Consider the following 17,495-nt stretch of genomic DNA (forward strand, 5'->3'; position numbering starts at 1 on the left):
CTTCAAAAATACAAAATTAGCACGGTGGTGCAAGCCTGTAATCCCAGCTACTCTGGAGGCTGAGACAGGAGAATTGCTTGAACCCGTAAGGCAGAGGTTGCAGTGAGCCAAGATCATGCCACTGAACTGTCTGAGCAACAGAGCAGGGATCCATGTCAAAAAACAAAAAAACACACAAATTTAATCTCCTCAATTTAATCTCCATGTTAGTCTCACTAGTATGTATTTTCGTAACCTAGGAAACCTGGAATGAATCACAAGTCTGGGCACAAGGCTCCGAGTACAAGGTGAGTATTTCTTGACGCCCAGCTGTCCCTGTTTCAGGCCTTTGTTCAAATGTCACTTTTGGCTCTCTCTCTTTACTGCATTGGGAAGGAGACTCTTCCTCTCTCAATTTAGACCCCAGTGGTCTGGAGCCTATGAATTAAATGGCAATGAACAGAATAACAGCAGAATAGACAAAATTTCTCTGCACACATCTAGCAGCACGTGAAAGAAGTGGATCTCTGAACAGTGAGGGGCTGTGGCTTACACAGGAGCTTGGGTAAAGAGGGAAGGGCAGGGAGGGCTAGGGAAAGAATGAAACCTCTGATGAGGATTGCTGATGCGGTTGGCTTGAAATCTCATAATATTAAAGATCTCTATTGCCTCCCTGACTGGAAACCCTGGATTTGGGCTTTATGGCAGCTAAATTCTCTGGAGTCTCTGCTTTAGTCTGATAGGAGAAGTTCAGTTAAGATCTCTTTCTACATCTGCTGTAATCATAAGTCCCTTCAGCAACACGTTATAGATTGAATTGTGTCCCCCACCAATCAATGTTGAAGTTCTAACCCCTAGTATTTCAGAATGCAACTTGATTTGAAAATAGGGTAATCGTAGATGTAATTAGTTTAAATGAGCTGTATTACAACAGAGGCCCCCAATCCAATGTAACTGGAGTCATTATTAGAACACAGCCCTGTGAAGACAGACATACTCAGAGACTGCCCTGTGACCAGGAAGACAGAGTATCGCCATGAAGCTGCAAGCCAGGACCACCAAAACATGGCTGGCCAGCCCCCAGAAGCTAGGAGGAGGCAAGGAAGCTTTCAGAGGAAGCCCGGCCTTGCCAGCACCTTGATTTCAGGCTTTCAGTTTCCAGAACTATGAGACAATACATTTCTGTTGCTTTGAGCCAGCCAGTTTTTGTACCTTATTATATGGCAGCCCTCCCCCCAGCATGTCAACTATCTAGATTAATTACATCCTGGATGTGTCTGGTTGGTGGTTGTGACTCAAATATGAGCTTTGATTGAGGATAAGGCAACACGCAGAAAAGAGCCTGGCTCATAATAAAACAGCAAATGCTGTTGAACATGTATTAAGCACCATGTTCTAACTCAAAGGGCACTACATGTATTAAATCATCGATTTGCACAACCACCCACCTCCCCAAGAAAAGTACCATTTGAATCCCCATTTTCATGGAGGATAGGCTGAGGATTTAGGTGGCTTGCTCACAGTCACATAGCCAGTAGAGGGGCGAAGCTGGGATTCAAACCCAGCAGTCGGATTGTGGAGCCCTGGTGGGCGAGGGGATGAACGGGGCTCTCAGGCGCATGCCCTCCCCTCCCCATTCACAGCCCTCTTCATGTCTCCACAGTCTTCGGTGGCCCCTGTGTCATCATCAGAATCTGCCCCTTTTGAGCGTTTCTTCATTTAGTCGGCAGCTCCCTTCATTTCCATCTTATTACAGGCTGGTCCAGGGCTCATCTCCTAGGAGACAGTAAGTGATTCTGTGTGGTTTATTATTGTTATATACACTTCAGACACTTTTATTCATTTCATGTTACTGAATTCTGGGTGTCCCTAAAGTTGGACATTTATCTACAGAATGTAGCAGGCTTTGTTATATCCATCCATTTGTTACAATCCCCCAAATAAGAACTTTATTAACTTTTTACCTTTTCTCCTCTATTTAAACTATTTTTGCTAGACATGCTAAAGGATATCTCAAATTTATGAGCAAAAAGCTCCTCTTACTAATCTACCTCTGCTGTGGGGAAAGGGCTCCAGCAGACGCTATTTCCCACCTTCCAACTTCCCCACCCCCAGTCAATGGGACAGAGCCCAGGACTCTTAATGGCTAGCAAAGTCAGTGTTCCAGAGAATTCTACCAGATTCATACTTGCAGAGGATGAATTACACAGAATTGTTAACCAACTTCTGCTTTTTTTGTTCTAGGATTTCATGAGAAAAAAAAAAAAAAAAAAAGAAAGAAAGAAAGAAAGAAGAAAGAAAAAGAAAAAATAGGAAGGAAGAAATGTCATAATTAATTAAAATTTTTTTGTTGTTGTTTTTGAGACAAAGTCTCGCTCTGGCGCCCAGGATGGAGTGCAGTGGTGCAATCTCGGCTCACTGCAACCACCGCCTCCTTGGTTCATGTGATTCTCCTGCCTCAGCCTCTCAAGTAGCTGGGACTATAGGCGTCCACCACGCCTGGCTAATTTTTTGTATTATTAGTAGAGATGGGATTTCACTGTGTTAGCCAGGACGGTCTCAATCTCCTGACCTCATGATCCGCTCACCTCAACCTCCCAAAGTTGTTGGGATTACAGGCGTGAGCCACCACACACGACCTGAACTTTTTATTTGAGATAATTTTGGATATTGAGAGCAGCTGCAAACATAGTAAGGAGACTGGCCATGGCAAACAGAACAGATCAGTGAATTCTCTCCCCAAAAAACGAATATAAGGTGAAAAAAAATTTCAATAACCACCATTATTGCTCTGGAAATTGGCAAACTGTTCAACTTTGAATCAGAACAGTGGTAATGTGTGGCATTCTGGCCTGGGGGAGTCAGCCCTAGATCAGTCACTATGGAAATTCTGCTAGGATGGGGCTCTCTGTCCTCTGCCATGATGAAAGGAAGTCCACTTGACATGGAGCAGCAGCAGTAATGCCCACTTCCAAGGTGTCCTCTGGGGAAGGGACTTTTGGAGGGGTGGAGGGGCAAGTGGGAAGCTAACTTTTGTCTCTATGAGCCTGAGTTTGTGGTCATGGTTGGGAAGCACATATTCCTGGTTCAGGCTGCATATCTATGCAGTGGAGACTAGAGGACTCAAGTTATTCACACTCTCCTGGCTGACCCTGGGGCTACGCATGTATACATAGGAGACTCCATAGGGCCCCATGAAAAGCCAAAGCCTAGCGACTTGAAAATGACTGGATCTCTGATCCATGAGCAGGGGCTTGAAGCCTTATTGGCTAGAGGTGTTTGAGCAATAGGCCACTAAGCTAGGCTGATACAGGTGCAAACCTTGGGAAGTACGTATGAAAACCAAAATTCAAGAACAACAATGAAAAGACCTTAAGCTGAACTATCAGTGGCTGCATATCACAGGAGACAGTTTATTTTGACCCAGGCTTTGATTTAGTAATCAAGCATTTAAGAGTAGCTATTGTAAATACATTGATAGCATTAAAGGTGTTCAAGTTTAAAAAATTAAACTATGACAACAATGAATTAACAAATAGTCTCAATATAGATATACAAATTATAAAAAAGAACCAAACGGAAATTTTGGAGTTGACAATTAACCCGAAATGAAAGGTTTCCTAGAGAGGGGAATTCATAGCAATTTGAGATGATAGATGAAGTAATCAGTAAATTTAGAGACAGATTAATAGAAAGTATCCAATATGAAGAGCATAGAGAAAGAAAAATTGAAAGTAAAAAATAAACATTGTCTCAAAGACCTATAGAAATATATCCAGTATAACCACATAAGCGTATAAGTGTCCCAGGAAAAGAGGGAAAAGGAAGGGGAGGAAAAATTATTTGAAGAAATAATGACCGAAGACTTCATAAATTAGACGAATGAATTAATCTATGCATACAAGAAGCTCCATTAACTGTAGTGAAAAAAAAAAGCTGTGTAAGAACGACTACAAACACAATGCAGTGGCTCACATCTGTAATCCTAGCACTTTGGGAGGCTGAGGTGGGAGGATCACTTGAGCCCAGGAGTTCAAGACTAGTCTGGGCAACATAGTGAGACCCCATCTCTAAAAAAATAAAAAATAAAAATTAGCCAGACATGGTGGCATGTGGCTGTAGTCTCAGCTACTCAGGAGGGTGGATCACTTGAGCCCCAGAGTTGGAGGCTGCAGTGAGCCAGGATTGCACCATTGTACTCCAGCCTGGGCAACAGAGAGAGAGTTTCTGTCTCAGCAACAACAAAAAAGGAAAAAAAAAAAGAAAGAAAAGAAAAGAAAAAAAGAAAAAAGAAAGAAGGAAGGAAGATTACTTATATGTTCCATTTACATGAAATATCTATAACAGTCGAATTTATATATAAAGAAAGCAGATCAATGTCTGCATGGGGCTGAGTGTGGAAGCAGAAACTGAGTGCAAATGAGCAGGGGCCACTGTCAGAGTGATGGAAATGCCTCCAACTGGACTGTGATGATACACAACTCAAAGTACTAAAATCACTGCACTGCACACTTGTAATGGGTAATGTTCATATGGAAATTGTTTAAATTTAAATACATTAACCAAACAAAACTTGTGTATTACACACACATACACAAGATACATTGTAGCTTTGCACCATCTCACAGAAATGTCCTCACTGGAACACCATAATAAATATGATATAACACTGTGGAAAGAACTCTGAACATGGAATCCTAATGCGTGAACCAAAATGCTTGTCCTACGATTTATTATATATAACATCGGCTGACTTGCTTTTCCTCTCTGAACCAATTTTTATACCAATAAGTGAAAATTAAATAAGAGTATACATGAAGTATCCAAAACAGTGGGTGACCCAGTTAATGTTCAATATACTGATATTTGTTTGCCTTTCTATTTGTTACTGTGTTCACTCCCTGAAGGCATCAAGCATAGGAGAGAAAAAAAAGAGCGGCATATAGAGTTGCTGCAAAATGTTTGTTTGTCGAGTAGACAGCAGATGAGCCAGGTGCGATTAAGTTGTCCCAAACTGATTCAAGTCATCAGAACACAGACCCAGCCCCAGCCAATATGGACAGCTTGAGTGTGGCCATGATCTTCAAGGCTCCAAGGCAACCCCCTCTATGAGCATAAAATATGAACGTGGTGGTGGGCAACAAATGCCACTCCACACTGTTTTATCTATCCAAGGCATCCTGCATCTCTCCAGTGGCTTCCTTTCTTCCTCTGGGAAAGCATGCTCCTCATCCTGCTGCTCACACGCATCCCTGATTAGACACCCATGCCCGTGCTGCTGCGAGCTTTCATCCATGCATCTGCAGTGCACTGCCCTGGCCCTCTGCTCCTCTTTCCTGGTGTCTCCTCTGCCTGACAGTAAGTCCCTGAAAAGCAGAGACCATATGTTACCGTGCTCTGTGTATTCAGGACCTAGTGCTGTGTCTGGCATAGTATGAGAATTCACTAAAAGCACATAATTTTCTAAACTGAACTGAAAAGCACAGAGATGAAGGGATTTTGTAGATACGATATTCAAAGTCATGGAGATCACAAGTAGCAACAAATCATGGACTATATAGAAAAGGAATTCAGGGGTAAATTGGCATTTTCTGAACAACCATTCAATGACACTTTGTCCCAGGCACTTTATATTACATTATTTATTTTTTAAAACAACTCAGTGAGAGAGGTGTTATTTTCAGTATTTCAAGAACTCACATACATTTTATTTGCCTGTGTATGGTGACCTCTCTAGGAAATGTTAAAGCCAGGATTTGACCCCAGAATTCTCTGATGTCTCAACCAATCCCTGCCATTTCATTTATCCAGAGTCCACAAATAATCAATGCTCATTTTGTGTGAGGTGCAGCTCTATGCTGTGCCTTCCTTGAGGAAGGAAAAATAGATGGCTGATGAGCCAGGTGACATTAAGTTGTCCCTAACTGATTGAATCATAAGAACACAGACCAAATTCCAACCAATATAGACAACTTGTGTGTGGCTATGATCTTCAAGTCTCCAAGACAACTTCCTCTATGGTGTAGAGAAGCTGTGACCCACTGAGCCACCAGTTATCTTTCTCAGCAGGTCCTTTGGACACTTTTCTGTCTGTGACACTATATTGTTAATAGTCTCTGTTTGCATCACAAATCTGAAGAGAATGACGTAGAAGCCACCTGTGTAACAATCCCCACATCCAATACTCTTTTAATTCCATTCCTTTTTCTCCTACTCTAATTTAGGATTTGATTCCCTGCATGGGCTATTTTTTTCACCCCCTCCAAAAGTCCCCTTTGCCCAAGGTACCTCTCCCAGTGAACAAGGCACAGGCCCCTTAGGTCTTCCTAAGGCATTGCCTGAAACTTTAAAACATTTCATTCTCATCAGTGACCCACAAAGACTCCCTAGTTTTACACTGCACAGAGACTCTCTCCTACAAGCCTCTCTTATACACCTTGCCTACCCTTCAAGAACACATTTTTTCTAAGGAGCACCAGCCCCCATGGAAATCCCCCTCATGACTCAGTCAGCAATAATCTTGCATCATCAGACTCCATAAGCATCTAATCTATATGGATACAATGAAATTTATGCTTTTCGAGAGCATCTGGTATGTGGCGATATGCCTGTTGTGTTATTATTTGAGTACTGAATTCAGTGTTTGTGTGCACATACCTTTTTCTATTTTCCTGCAGGTGAAGGTCTCCCATGATACTCACAATGAGTAGCAGGAGGCCATGCAGACAAAAGGCAGCCAGATAAACAGGCGGAGTGACATCACTGAATGCGTTGAATCACTGGTTAATTTCTTTCCCTTTAAACTGTATTTTCATATTCTAGTGGAGCAGCTTTTCCTCCATCTCTCTGGGCTCCTGCCTCATGCCACACAATAGGATTTTGTACTCACCCACAAGTGGAGGGAAGTCAGGATCTGCTTTTCTCTCAGTAGCACTTTATTTTTCTTGACAGGAGATTAACACATGGTGATGGGATCAGAATCTCTGGCCTTGCCAGCCCCTTTTTGAAGATCACGAGATGTACGGGTCTTTGATCTGCTATTGCTGAAAGTGGCCTGCTCACTAAGCAGGTCATCTCTGCCCTGTAAGTTTAATTCAGGTGGAAAATAGAAACAATTTCATTTTTGTATTGGATGCAAGAAGAATTCTCTGACTCAGCCTTATCAGCAATGAAGGGGACATTTTAATCCCTGACATTTGCACCATTTCTCAACTTGTTGGAATCTGAATGAAGGGAGAAGTGAATAAGGACCTTAGGCATGACGTAGAATTTTAAAAAACATCTTAATTACTATAGGATAATTAGACATTGTCTCAAAATACTTGCAATGATATCTGTGTTTAAAATTTGGAATTATACATGATTCTTCTTCAGCATAAGCTACCACCTGAAGAGCTATTTTTGAACGTCTGGTTAGAAGAAACAATTTTCTATTCTAACATGCAACAGATCCAGAATGTCCACTTCTGCATCCTAACTAATCACAAAGTGTCATTGCTAACTGCACAGACCCAGCTCCTCATGTGCACACAATTTAGTGCTCGTATGTTGGCAGACTCTGCATCAGTTGGCTTTTGTCATATTCATGGCAGAGCACAAATAACATGGGCTGTACATTAAAGAAATGTCCTTTCAAAGACACATTTCACTTTAAAATCCCTAGATCTGTAACACAAAGCCTGTGACTTTCCAAAGTCCCACACACAGTTGCTTTTGCATGAAGGAACATGTTAGATTATGTCAGAGCTTTGTTTCTTTAGTAGGAGAAACAGAGAATCCTTTCTATTGAGGAAAGAAACCCCTCTTTCCTGTCTCTTGTCTCAAAGAAGGAGGAAGTAAAAGTTGAGACATAGCAGGCATGAGGTCAGTGGCCTGGAGGTTAAAGATTAACCCTCCACCCTTAAGATCTCAGGCGATCTTAGGGTGGGGGAGATAGGGTGAAATGCCCTCTGTTGTTTCCATTCAATCTTGCTCAAATCCTTACGCTTACTTCATCAATCACAAGCCTCTCGCATGTACTTTCTAAAACTGTAAACCCAAGACCCTTTCCTATGTAATATCTAGAGTTGTAAGCCTACATAAGGGCAGAGTTTTCCTTTGCTAGCCGAGCTTGGCTGTAAGGCAACTATGCCACCTTGCTCCCGGCCGAATAAATCAGCCCCTCCTTCGCTGTTTGGTGTTCGAGAAACAGACTGTTTCTTGCGGCCGATCCTGCTTCACTGTCTGTGGAATGGAACAATAAAAGAAAATTTTCATATACTTTTGTGAGATGTTAAAATAAAACACTTAACACTTTGCCTCCTTAACAAACTGTACACATTAAATAAATAATGGTTGTATTCTCTGCTTCTGGTTTGTTGTTGTTATGAAATCCTTTCAGAAAGCCATCCCCTTTGACAACGTTCACATTCAGTGACTGGACTCATTCATGAGTTCACATAAAATCATGCCCTAACTCTAACAGTGGGCATAGCAATGACAACATCCATCAACGCGGAATTATTGGAATCATTAGAAAACTGTGGAAACTCTCCTTGTTCTTAGTTTTATTTTTATCTGTGAATCACAGCCATTACTAATAACTCATACTTGTTACAATCATGTGTTTTTATCATCAGCCACATTGTACGACAGAAGAATCATAGCTGTCAAGAAAGTCATTAAAGCAGAAGAAATCTGTCTTAAAGGAACCAAATGGGAAACAGTGACATAGTACCCAGAGGGCCAGAGGCAGCAGTAAGTGGAAAGGGAGTGCCAGGAGCACAAAGGTAGCAGTGCAGAGAGCACCACAGGGTAGACCCAGGCGAGGGGACAGCACCAGGCAGCCTGCTGGCTACACTTGCCCCTCCTTTCCAGGTGGGCTTCAACACGAGTGAAAGGAGCCCCCACAGAGCAGACATGGCTTGTCAGAGACCTGGGTTCTGCTTACAGCTCGTCCGTCCCACATGAGAGCCTGGGTGAGTCAACGCTTCCACTGATGCCTGTATCCACCACCCACACTCCCTTAAAGGGCTGCGGTTGGTCCCGTGGTGGATAATATGAAACTGCCTTGAAAGAGATCAGGATGGCACCAATATATCCACTCCATACTGACTCTGGCCCTGTCAGAGCACTGATTTCCAGGAATACAGAAGGTTGGGCCCAGGTGGCTCTGGGAACTCTGGGCATCCAGGGCTCAGGGACCAGCTGGGGGAGGCAATTTTGAGAAACATTCACTAATACGAATTATTAGTGAATTTCCAGAAAGTCATTTCCACATAAAGGAGAAAAGGAAAGTAGGATGGATGTTCTCTGCCAGGTTTTAAAAAGCAATGCTCTTGAATTGTGTAGGTTCTGTGGCGTTCCAGTAAAATCATTTTCAGAAGAGTTGCAGCAGGATTCTCTCTGACCGAGAGTGATATGGAGCCTTTTGAAAAAATAAATAAAAGCCACGATTGAAGTGGTGATGTTAGACACTTTGTCTCTTATTTTTCTGGGAATATGTCTAATGTTTGCCTATCAAGACAAAGCTGTCGGCATGCTTCTTCCAAACGTACCTTTCTGACACCACCATGGTAAGCGTTAGTCACGAAGGCATGCAGAATATTATCAACTGTTTTTGCAAATCTGTAGGAACTTACATGGCTTTTTTAAAAAACTCTGAGTGGAGTTGGGGGCGGTGTGACAATCAAGGAAAATGACTCAGCCGCCGTAGCCTCAGCCCTCCTGCCGCAGGAACCGGCCAATGTTTTGCCATGCTGTCCCCCTCTTTTGTCAGGGAACACAGCCCCCTGCCCACGAGTTTCTTTCTCTCTTTTATTACATCTGAAACTTTCACTATGTTTACTATTTTGTATTGACATAAATTATATTATTCACACAGCTATTAAATTATTCACCTTTTTCCTATCTCTGAGTTAATTTTGACAGCACATCTTTTTCAAAACAGTTAGTTTTATGTAGATTTGCCAGTTTCTTCCTATAGGGTTATGCAAAAAATCCTTATTGCTTTTTATTAGGTAGGTGCAAAAGTAATTCTGGTTTCTGCCATTACTTTCAATGCAATAAAAATATTACATTTTGCACCAACCTAGTAATTCTATTATTGCTGTAGATATAATAAATGACCTTTGTTATTTCTGAAGTGTGTTTTTTTCTTTCATTTTAAGTGGCTTGTCAAAGGTTTTCTCTCCTTAATTGATTATTTCAAGCAATACAAATAACCAAAATACAAGTCACTTTGTATTTTTAAATAAAATTACCATTATTTTCTACATAATTTCATAATGTTTGGTCTTCATCTATGTGAAGTATTCATTCTACTTTTGTTTATTTTATTTTGGATTTCTTCTGACGGGCTCTGTTTATTCTTAGAGCACCACGGCACTCCCGGCTCAGGTCCCAGGCGCAGCTGAGATCTGCTGGGGATAAGGAATGCCTGGAGATGCTGCCACTTCTGGCCAGACAAATATAGATAATGACATCTAAATAGTAAATGGGTATACTAAATACAGCTTAGATATCTCTGAAGGGAGGAGTGGTGGAGTAAAAACAGAACAGTCTAAACTACTCGAGGTTCATCACAGAGACAACAAATCGAAGAAAAAAAAAGAAGAAAGAGTAGAAGGTATGGAGGATAAAATGAGAAGATGCAAAACAACTCTAATTAAGAAAAAAACGATATTTCAAGCAATAGTGGCTAAGAATGTTTCAGAACTAATGAATGAACATGAATCCTTAGTTTTAAAAAGGTGTGTCAAGCCCCAAACAGAATAAATAATACTAAGTCCATACCTAGACATATCGAAGCAAAACTGCAGAATATCAAAATGAATGAGCCAATTATGTACAAAGGGCCATTAATTGGACAGACAGCTGATGGCTTTTTCAACAACAATGGAGGGAAATTTCAGTAGCTCAAAGTCTTTAAACTGCTGAGGAAAATAACTGTTAGCCTAGAATTTTTAAAAAGCAAGAGAAAAAAAGAACATTTTCAAACATCTGAAGACTTAAGAGGAATACAGAAAAAGTTGACCACATAGTAGAGAGTAGAACAGTGCTTACCAGAAGCTGGGGTTAGTAGCCAGGATCAGGGGATGACAAGATGTTGGTCAAAGGATATGTGATCACAGATGATAGGAGAAATACATTTCAACAGATAGGCTGTACCACACGTGACTAAATTTAATGATGATATAATATGTGCTTGAAAAATGTGAAGAGAGTGGATGTCATGTGTTGTCACCACAAACATAATAACCATGTACAGTAATATATTTGTTAATGATCAGATTTAACTATTCCACAATGTATCTATGCTTTAAAACATCATGTTGTACATGATAAAAATGTACAATGTTATCTGTCAAGTGCAAAGGTAAATTAGATATGCAACAATCAGACTGTTCTAGAATAAGAGGTGACTTTTGTTTTAATGCCTGCTTAGCAAACTATGGAATGCGCAGGAGAAAAGGAAGAAAGGAAACTTTATCTAAAAGAAGATATGGAAAGAGAAAACAAACAAACAATGCAAAGTGAAAGAGGAAGATGGATATTAAAAGAAAACCCACCATATATACAGTTAAGTTGAGCTACACTGGAATCACCATAATGGAAATGCACTCAAGGTCATCTATTAAAAGAAAGTATTTTACTGGATATATTAATTGTAGCTATAAGCTGGTTGAAGGAGCCCTGTTATATACACATACACGCAGAGAAAAATAATAACATGCTGAAATAAAAAATACTATATCAATATTGACCAAAAAAAAACCCAGTATGATAATGTTAATAACAGACAAAATAGATTTTATGTCAAAAAGCAATAACAATCACTACATAATAGTACATGGAAAAATCTGCCCAATATCCATGTTAGTCACATTTATATGCACTTAATATTCCCAACCTTTAAATACATGTAGCAAAACCTGCCAGAAATTCAAGGAGAAATTGACAAATCCATAATCATAATGGGATATTTTTAATGGACTAATGTCAGAACCAGGTAGAAAAATCAGAATACATTAGAAATAGTATAGACTATTGGGATAGCAAAATCAATGTTTGGTTTGATGAAAATGTACACCACAAAGTACTCAAATAAATGAAAATATACAATATTTTAAGTATGTAAATATTTTTTACAAATATTGGCAAAATATTCTTAAAATGAAACTTAACTGAGCAGTTAAAATGAATAAGCTAGAGATTGCTGGATCAACACTTACAGATTCCAAAAACAACTTTAAGAGAAAAGACCAAGTTTTCAATGTCCACACAGTATGCTATTATTTATGTAAAAGATAAAAGCCTGCGAAAGAATGCAGTGCATTTGTATATGTTCTTGTATGCATATACATATATATGTGCATGTGTGTGTGTATATATCTATAGACATAAAAATATATAAACATGCGTGAAATTCATGATAGTGGTTATACAATGGGGATGGAAAGAATGGAACTGAATCTCTGATAGAAATACTGTGAGCCTCAATTTTATATCTAGTTTTAGTATTTGTAAAATCTAAAACAAAACAATTTTGAATTAAGATTTTGTAGTTTGGTGGTATTAGATATAAGTTCAGTTTTTTCTATTCATGTTTACATCAACAACATTTATACTTGTATAACTCTACAGTATTCATTATATACTATTTATGCTTGTATAAATGCACACTTATAAAAATTCCTTGAGAAGCTTGAAGTGGTCAAGTTCTAAGAAAAAAATAAAAACTATCTTGCAAGCAAGGAAATATCTGCACCTTGAATGATTAACTTATTTATTTTTGGCAATTCTATTTAACTTAGTGAATCCCAAGTTTTATGTCCTCTATCTGTATCTGAATGGAAATTTGATTTTCCAACAGTATCGAGATTAAACATGCAACTACAATGTTCTTTTAATTTCCTTATGTGTATGAGTCCATTCTCACACTGCTATAAAGACATACTGAAGACTGAGTAATTTACAAAGAAAAGAGGTTTAATTGACTCACAGTTACACATGGCTTGGGAGGCCTTAGGAAACTCATAAACATGGCAGGAGGCCCCTCTTCACAGGGCAGCAAGAGAGAGAAAGAGAACAGTCAGGGAAAATGTCAGACACTTTTGAAACCATCAGATCTCGTAAAAACTCACTATCATAAGAAAAGCATGTGGGAACAACCCCTGTGATTCATTTGTCTCCACCTGGCCCCACCCTTGACACTGGGGATTATTACAATTCAAGGTGAGATTTGGGTGGGGACAACAGAATTCTCATATCATTATGAGAACATAAAATTTTAAAAGTGGAACAAATTTGATTATTGTTTATTGGTTCTGAAAGAAAACTTTTATGTCCATCCCCTTTGAGACAAACAGTCAAACAGGTAAAGAGAGGGCTAGATGGAGCTTGCCGCTCACCAGCTGGAGTTTGCTTCTTAGTGCCCTATTTAGAGACAGCAGGTTCCTATGTTGAAAGCTTTCTGTGTGTTTCAGAGAGATGTTTACAATTATCCAGTGCTGGGGCAGCAGCAGCCCCATTCCACATCATGATGTGGTAGTGGGGCCAAGGTGCTATCAGTCGTCAGTATTTCTGGAAGATTTCAATTTAGAACACCGAGAAATGATGTTTCTCCCATTGTGATTAAATTCGTTTCCCTAATTAACAAATACTCGTCAGTGAAAATTACATAAGTTCAATAAAATACAATTTTTGTACCTTAATTATGGAGCTATTTATGTTTCCTCCTATGAAAATGCCTTGTCTCCTCTCAATATTATATTGAACCTCCTCCTTTCCCAAAATAAGATTTCTCTACTAAAATACTGAAAACTAAATCTTCAACATGTGAATGAACAAAGCCAGCTAAAGATAGTAGTAAGAGATGGATATGATAAGGCAAAAATGTCTGGTCTGTATAATCAATACTATTACCAATTCTACTAAAATCCCAGACCTGATTAATCATTAGAATTTACTGAGGATTCTTTGTTGTCACTTGAAACCAACTAAATGAGAACCTCTGAATGGTGGGAACCATGAATTTTCATTTTTAATAAGGTCCTGAGTACAGTCTTGGTGATTGCCTATGTTGGCTGTGATATCCACCTAGACAACATGTAAATTAATTTGATTGTGCTAATCATTGCACAATGTACATGTATGTCAAATTACTTTAAATATATACAATCTTTATTTGTGAATTAAACATACTTATCAAAATCTCCGTGTTCAGGCTATGATTACATCACTAAACTGGATGTGCAGGGAACAGAACCCAGGCACTGGTAGTCTCAAAATCCCTCAAGTGATTCCAGAGTTTCATAAAGACTAAGAATCATTGTACTGGTTCAAAAACATTTTTTAAACGCCCAACTATAGTTTGGGTTGCAATGTCAAAAAGGCTTATCTACATCCAATGCAGGGCTAATAGAAATCGAGTGTTTAAATTATATCTTTTTTTTTTTTTTTTTTTTGAGATGGAGTCTTGCTCTGTCGCCCAGGCTGGAGTGCAGTGGCGGGATCTCGGCTGACTGCAACCTCCGCCTCCGAGTTCAAGCCATTGTCATATCTCAGCCTCCCAAGTAGCTGGGACTACAGGTGCCCGCCACCACGCCTGGCTAATTTTTTTGTATTTTTAGTAGAGATGGGGTTTCACCGTGTTAGCCAGGATTGTCTTGATCATCTGACCTTGTGATCCGCCCGCCTCGGCCTCCTGAAATGCTGGAATTACAGCCACTAGCCACCATGTCTGGCCTAAATTATCTCTTTAAAACAGTGTTTTTTTCAACTTTTTAGCCTGTCTCCTAATCCCAACAACAGGATGTTTCACTGTTCCTTGTAGAGTTTCTTATAAAGACCCATTAAAAGTTGCCACTTATTCCCTGTTATCTCTGTTAATAGCCACGTAGTATAACCACGTTTCTCCTAAGAGGAATAAAACATGCTAAACTTTTTTTCTGTCAGTAATTATGCTTTCGCTGAAAAATTTAATTACTAAAATAAAAATTATGTAAGCATTTGAAAAGCTGTTTTTCAGGAAGATTCAGAGATACGCAAATATCTAGGCACAATCTGATACCAGGTTCATGTTAAAGGATAACTTTCAAAAGTTAAAAAAAGTGACCATCATACAAATATAAAGTGAATGCAGGGCCAGGAGAGGTGTCTCATGCCTGTCATCCCAGCATATGGGGAGGCTGAGGCAAGGGGATCGCTGAGCCCAGGAGTGTGAGACCAGCCTTGGTAACATAGTGAGATACTGTCTCTACAAAAAAAAAAAAAATTTAAAAAAAAAAAACTAGCTGGGCATGGTGACTCACACCTATTGGCCCAGGTACTCAGGAGGCTTAGGTGGGAGAATTGCTTGAGTCCAGGAGGTCGCGACTTCAATCAGCTGTGGTCATGCCACTGCACTCCAGCCTGAATAACGGAGCAAGGCCTGTCTCAAAACACAAACACACAAAGACATGAATGGATATCAAAGATTGTATTCAACTTGTTAATTAACGAGGGAGTGAGATTATAAAGCTAGTTCAAAGGGCATTCAAAGAGTACGTTTTATGTTCAATTTAAAATAATGTTAGTCCAAGTTTGTTAAATTGGATAAAAACTGGCTAAAATCCTGCTGGTCCGCAGTCTGTGACCTTGGGACTTATCTTCTCTACCAGACACAAAGTGTTTGTATCTCCATCAGCCAAAAATCTACAAGTTAAAGTGCAACTTCATTAAGCTGGGGGACCATTCACTAGCAGTGAGTCACACAAAGTCTATTGCTCCAAACGAGCCCTTGTTGGACCCGTTAAATTGCCCCCAAAGGACCCTGAGAGACAGACACTCGCATTTTTGACTCATAGTCATGTTGTAAGTCATTTTTAAAATACTCTATATATCAGCCACTACTTAACTATATTTTCCTTAAGCAACTTTAAATGAAAACATTTTACAAAGTTAAAATACAGGCCCTCATACATCACTGGGTGAGGTCCAGGCGCTCTCCTTTTGGGTCTTGACTCGGTCTTAAACTTCCCCAGCATAGCCCAAGAAAGCCATCGCCGAACACAAGTCAGACCTGCGCAGGTGACCTAACCTCCTTTCCGTGTGAGTTTCAAGGTGTGGTTTTGCTCCTGGCTAGTAACACTTGCTGGTGCCACATGAAGTTCAGCGGAGCTGACACAGCTTTTTTCCTGCTGCCACTCAACTTGAGAAAGCTCATGCCTGTAAGTGCCTAACTCAGGGAGGCGACTCTAGGTTCGTTCCTCCATCCTCCAAGGGCCACCTCCTGCTTTATGTGGCTCAAAAGACTGAGGAAGCAGAAACAACATGCCAGCCCCTGAATCAGCTTGCAGCCAGCTGTCAGCTCCAAGCCTCCCAATGGGCAGGCAACAGGCGTCCCAAACAATTTAGTTTCCTTTAGTAACTAACGGACTGAAACTCTATTTTATTCATTAATTAATTAGGTGGCCCTTGCATATTCTGAATGTGTTAAAGATGATTTAACACTCAGGACCAGAGTAGTTTGTTTTTGTTTTTATTTTTTAACTTCATCCAACCTACTCTTTACTTACTATTTGCATGCATTATGCATTATCTCTGTCGATTTAATTTACTTATCCTAGGGGCAGATTATTTATTGCCCCACAGTGAATATTAAATTTTAATGGTGCAAGCTACAAATTAAATCCTAAGCCCCCAACAGACTGAACAGACTCCCTGTTGGCCAAGGAGGCCCCAGAAAATCTAAGGTGAATTAAATCTGATAATCTCCACTTGATCTTAGCCAAAAGGCCGAGAAGCGATAAATCTGATAATCTCTATGTTAACATTAATGATGGTAAGTTGTGCCTAAACTCCAAAAGGTCACAACGCATATCTGACCGCCCTTCCTGTCATGGCCAGGAATTCAGTTTTTAAGGTTTGCTGGGGTCTCCTTGGCCAACAGAGAGTCTGTTCAGTTGGTTAGGGGCTTAGGATTTTATTTTTAGCTTACATCATTAAAATTAAGTATTAAACAGACTCTTTGTGGCAATAAGATAGCAAATTGTAAAAAAGACCTAAAGCTATGCAAGGAAAGAGTTGAGTCATGCCCTGCAAACCATAAAATCTTGTTAAATGGGTTTTGTAATTAACCGAGTATAACGTGGCTTACTTTCCAGCCTGACTCTAGTATAACATCATAGGGCAGATAGCAGACCTCCTTATCTTCAGCATTTCTTGCTACTGACTTGAAGTCTTCTGACAAAGCTTAACTCTTTCAACAAATTGATAACTAAAGAATCTCTAAACCCACCTATACCTTCTAAGCCCCCATTTCAAGATGACCTGCCTTTTTGGGCTTAACCAATGTATACGTTTCATGTATTGATTTATGGTTTTGCCTACAATGTCTGTCTCCCCAAAATGCATAAAACCAAATTGTAATCCCAGTGCCTAAGGACCACTTACTAGGGATACTTTTTAATTTGTGTTTTCTTCAGGCTGCAGTCACTTGTATTGACTCAGAATAAACTCTTTAAAGTATTTAACAGTGTTTGTTTTCTTTTTAT

This window comes from Sapajus apella, unplaced genomic scaffold (genome assembly GCF_009761245.1).
Source record: "Sapajus apella isolate SASKATOON/1434 unplaced genomic scaffold, GSC_monkey_1.0 scaffold118, whole genome shotgun sequence".
Lineage (NCBI taxonomy): Eukaryota > Metazoa > Chordata > Mammalia > Primates > Cebidae > Sapajus > Sapajus apella.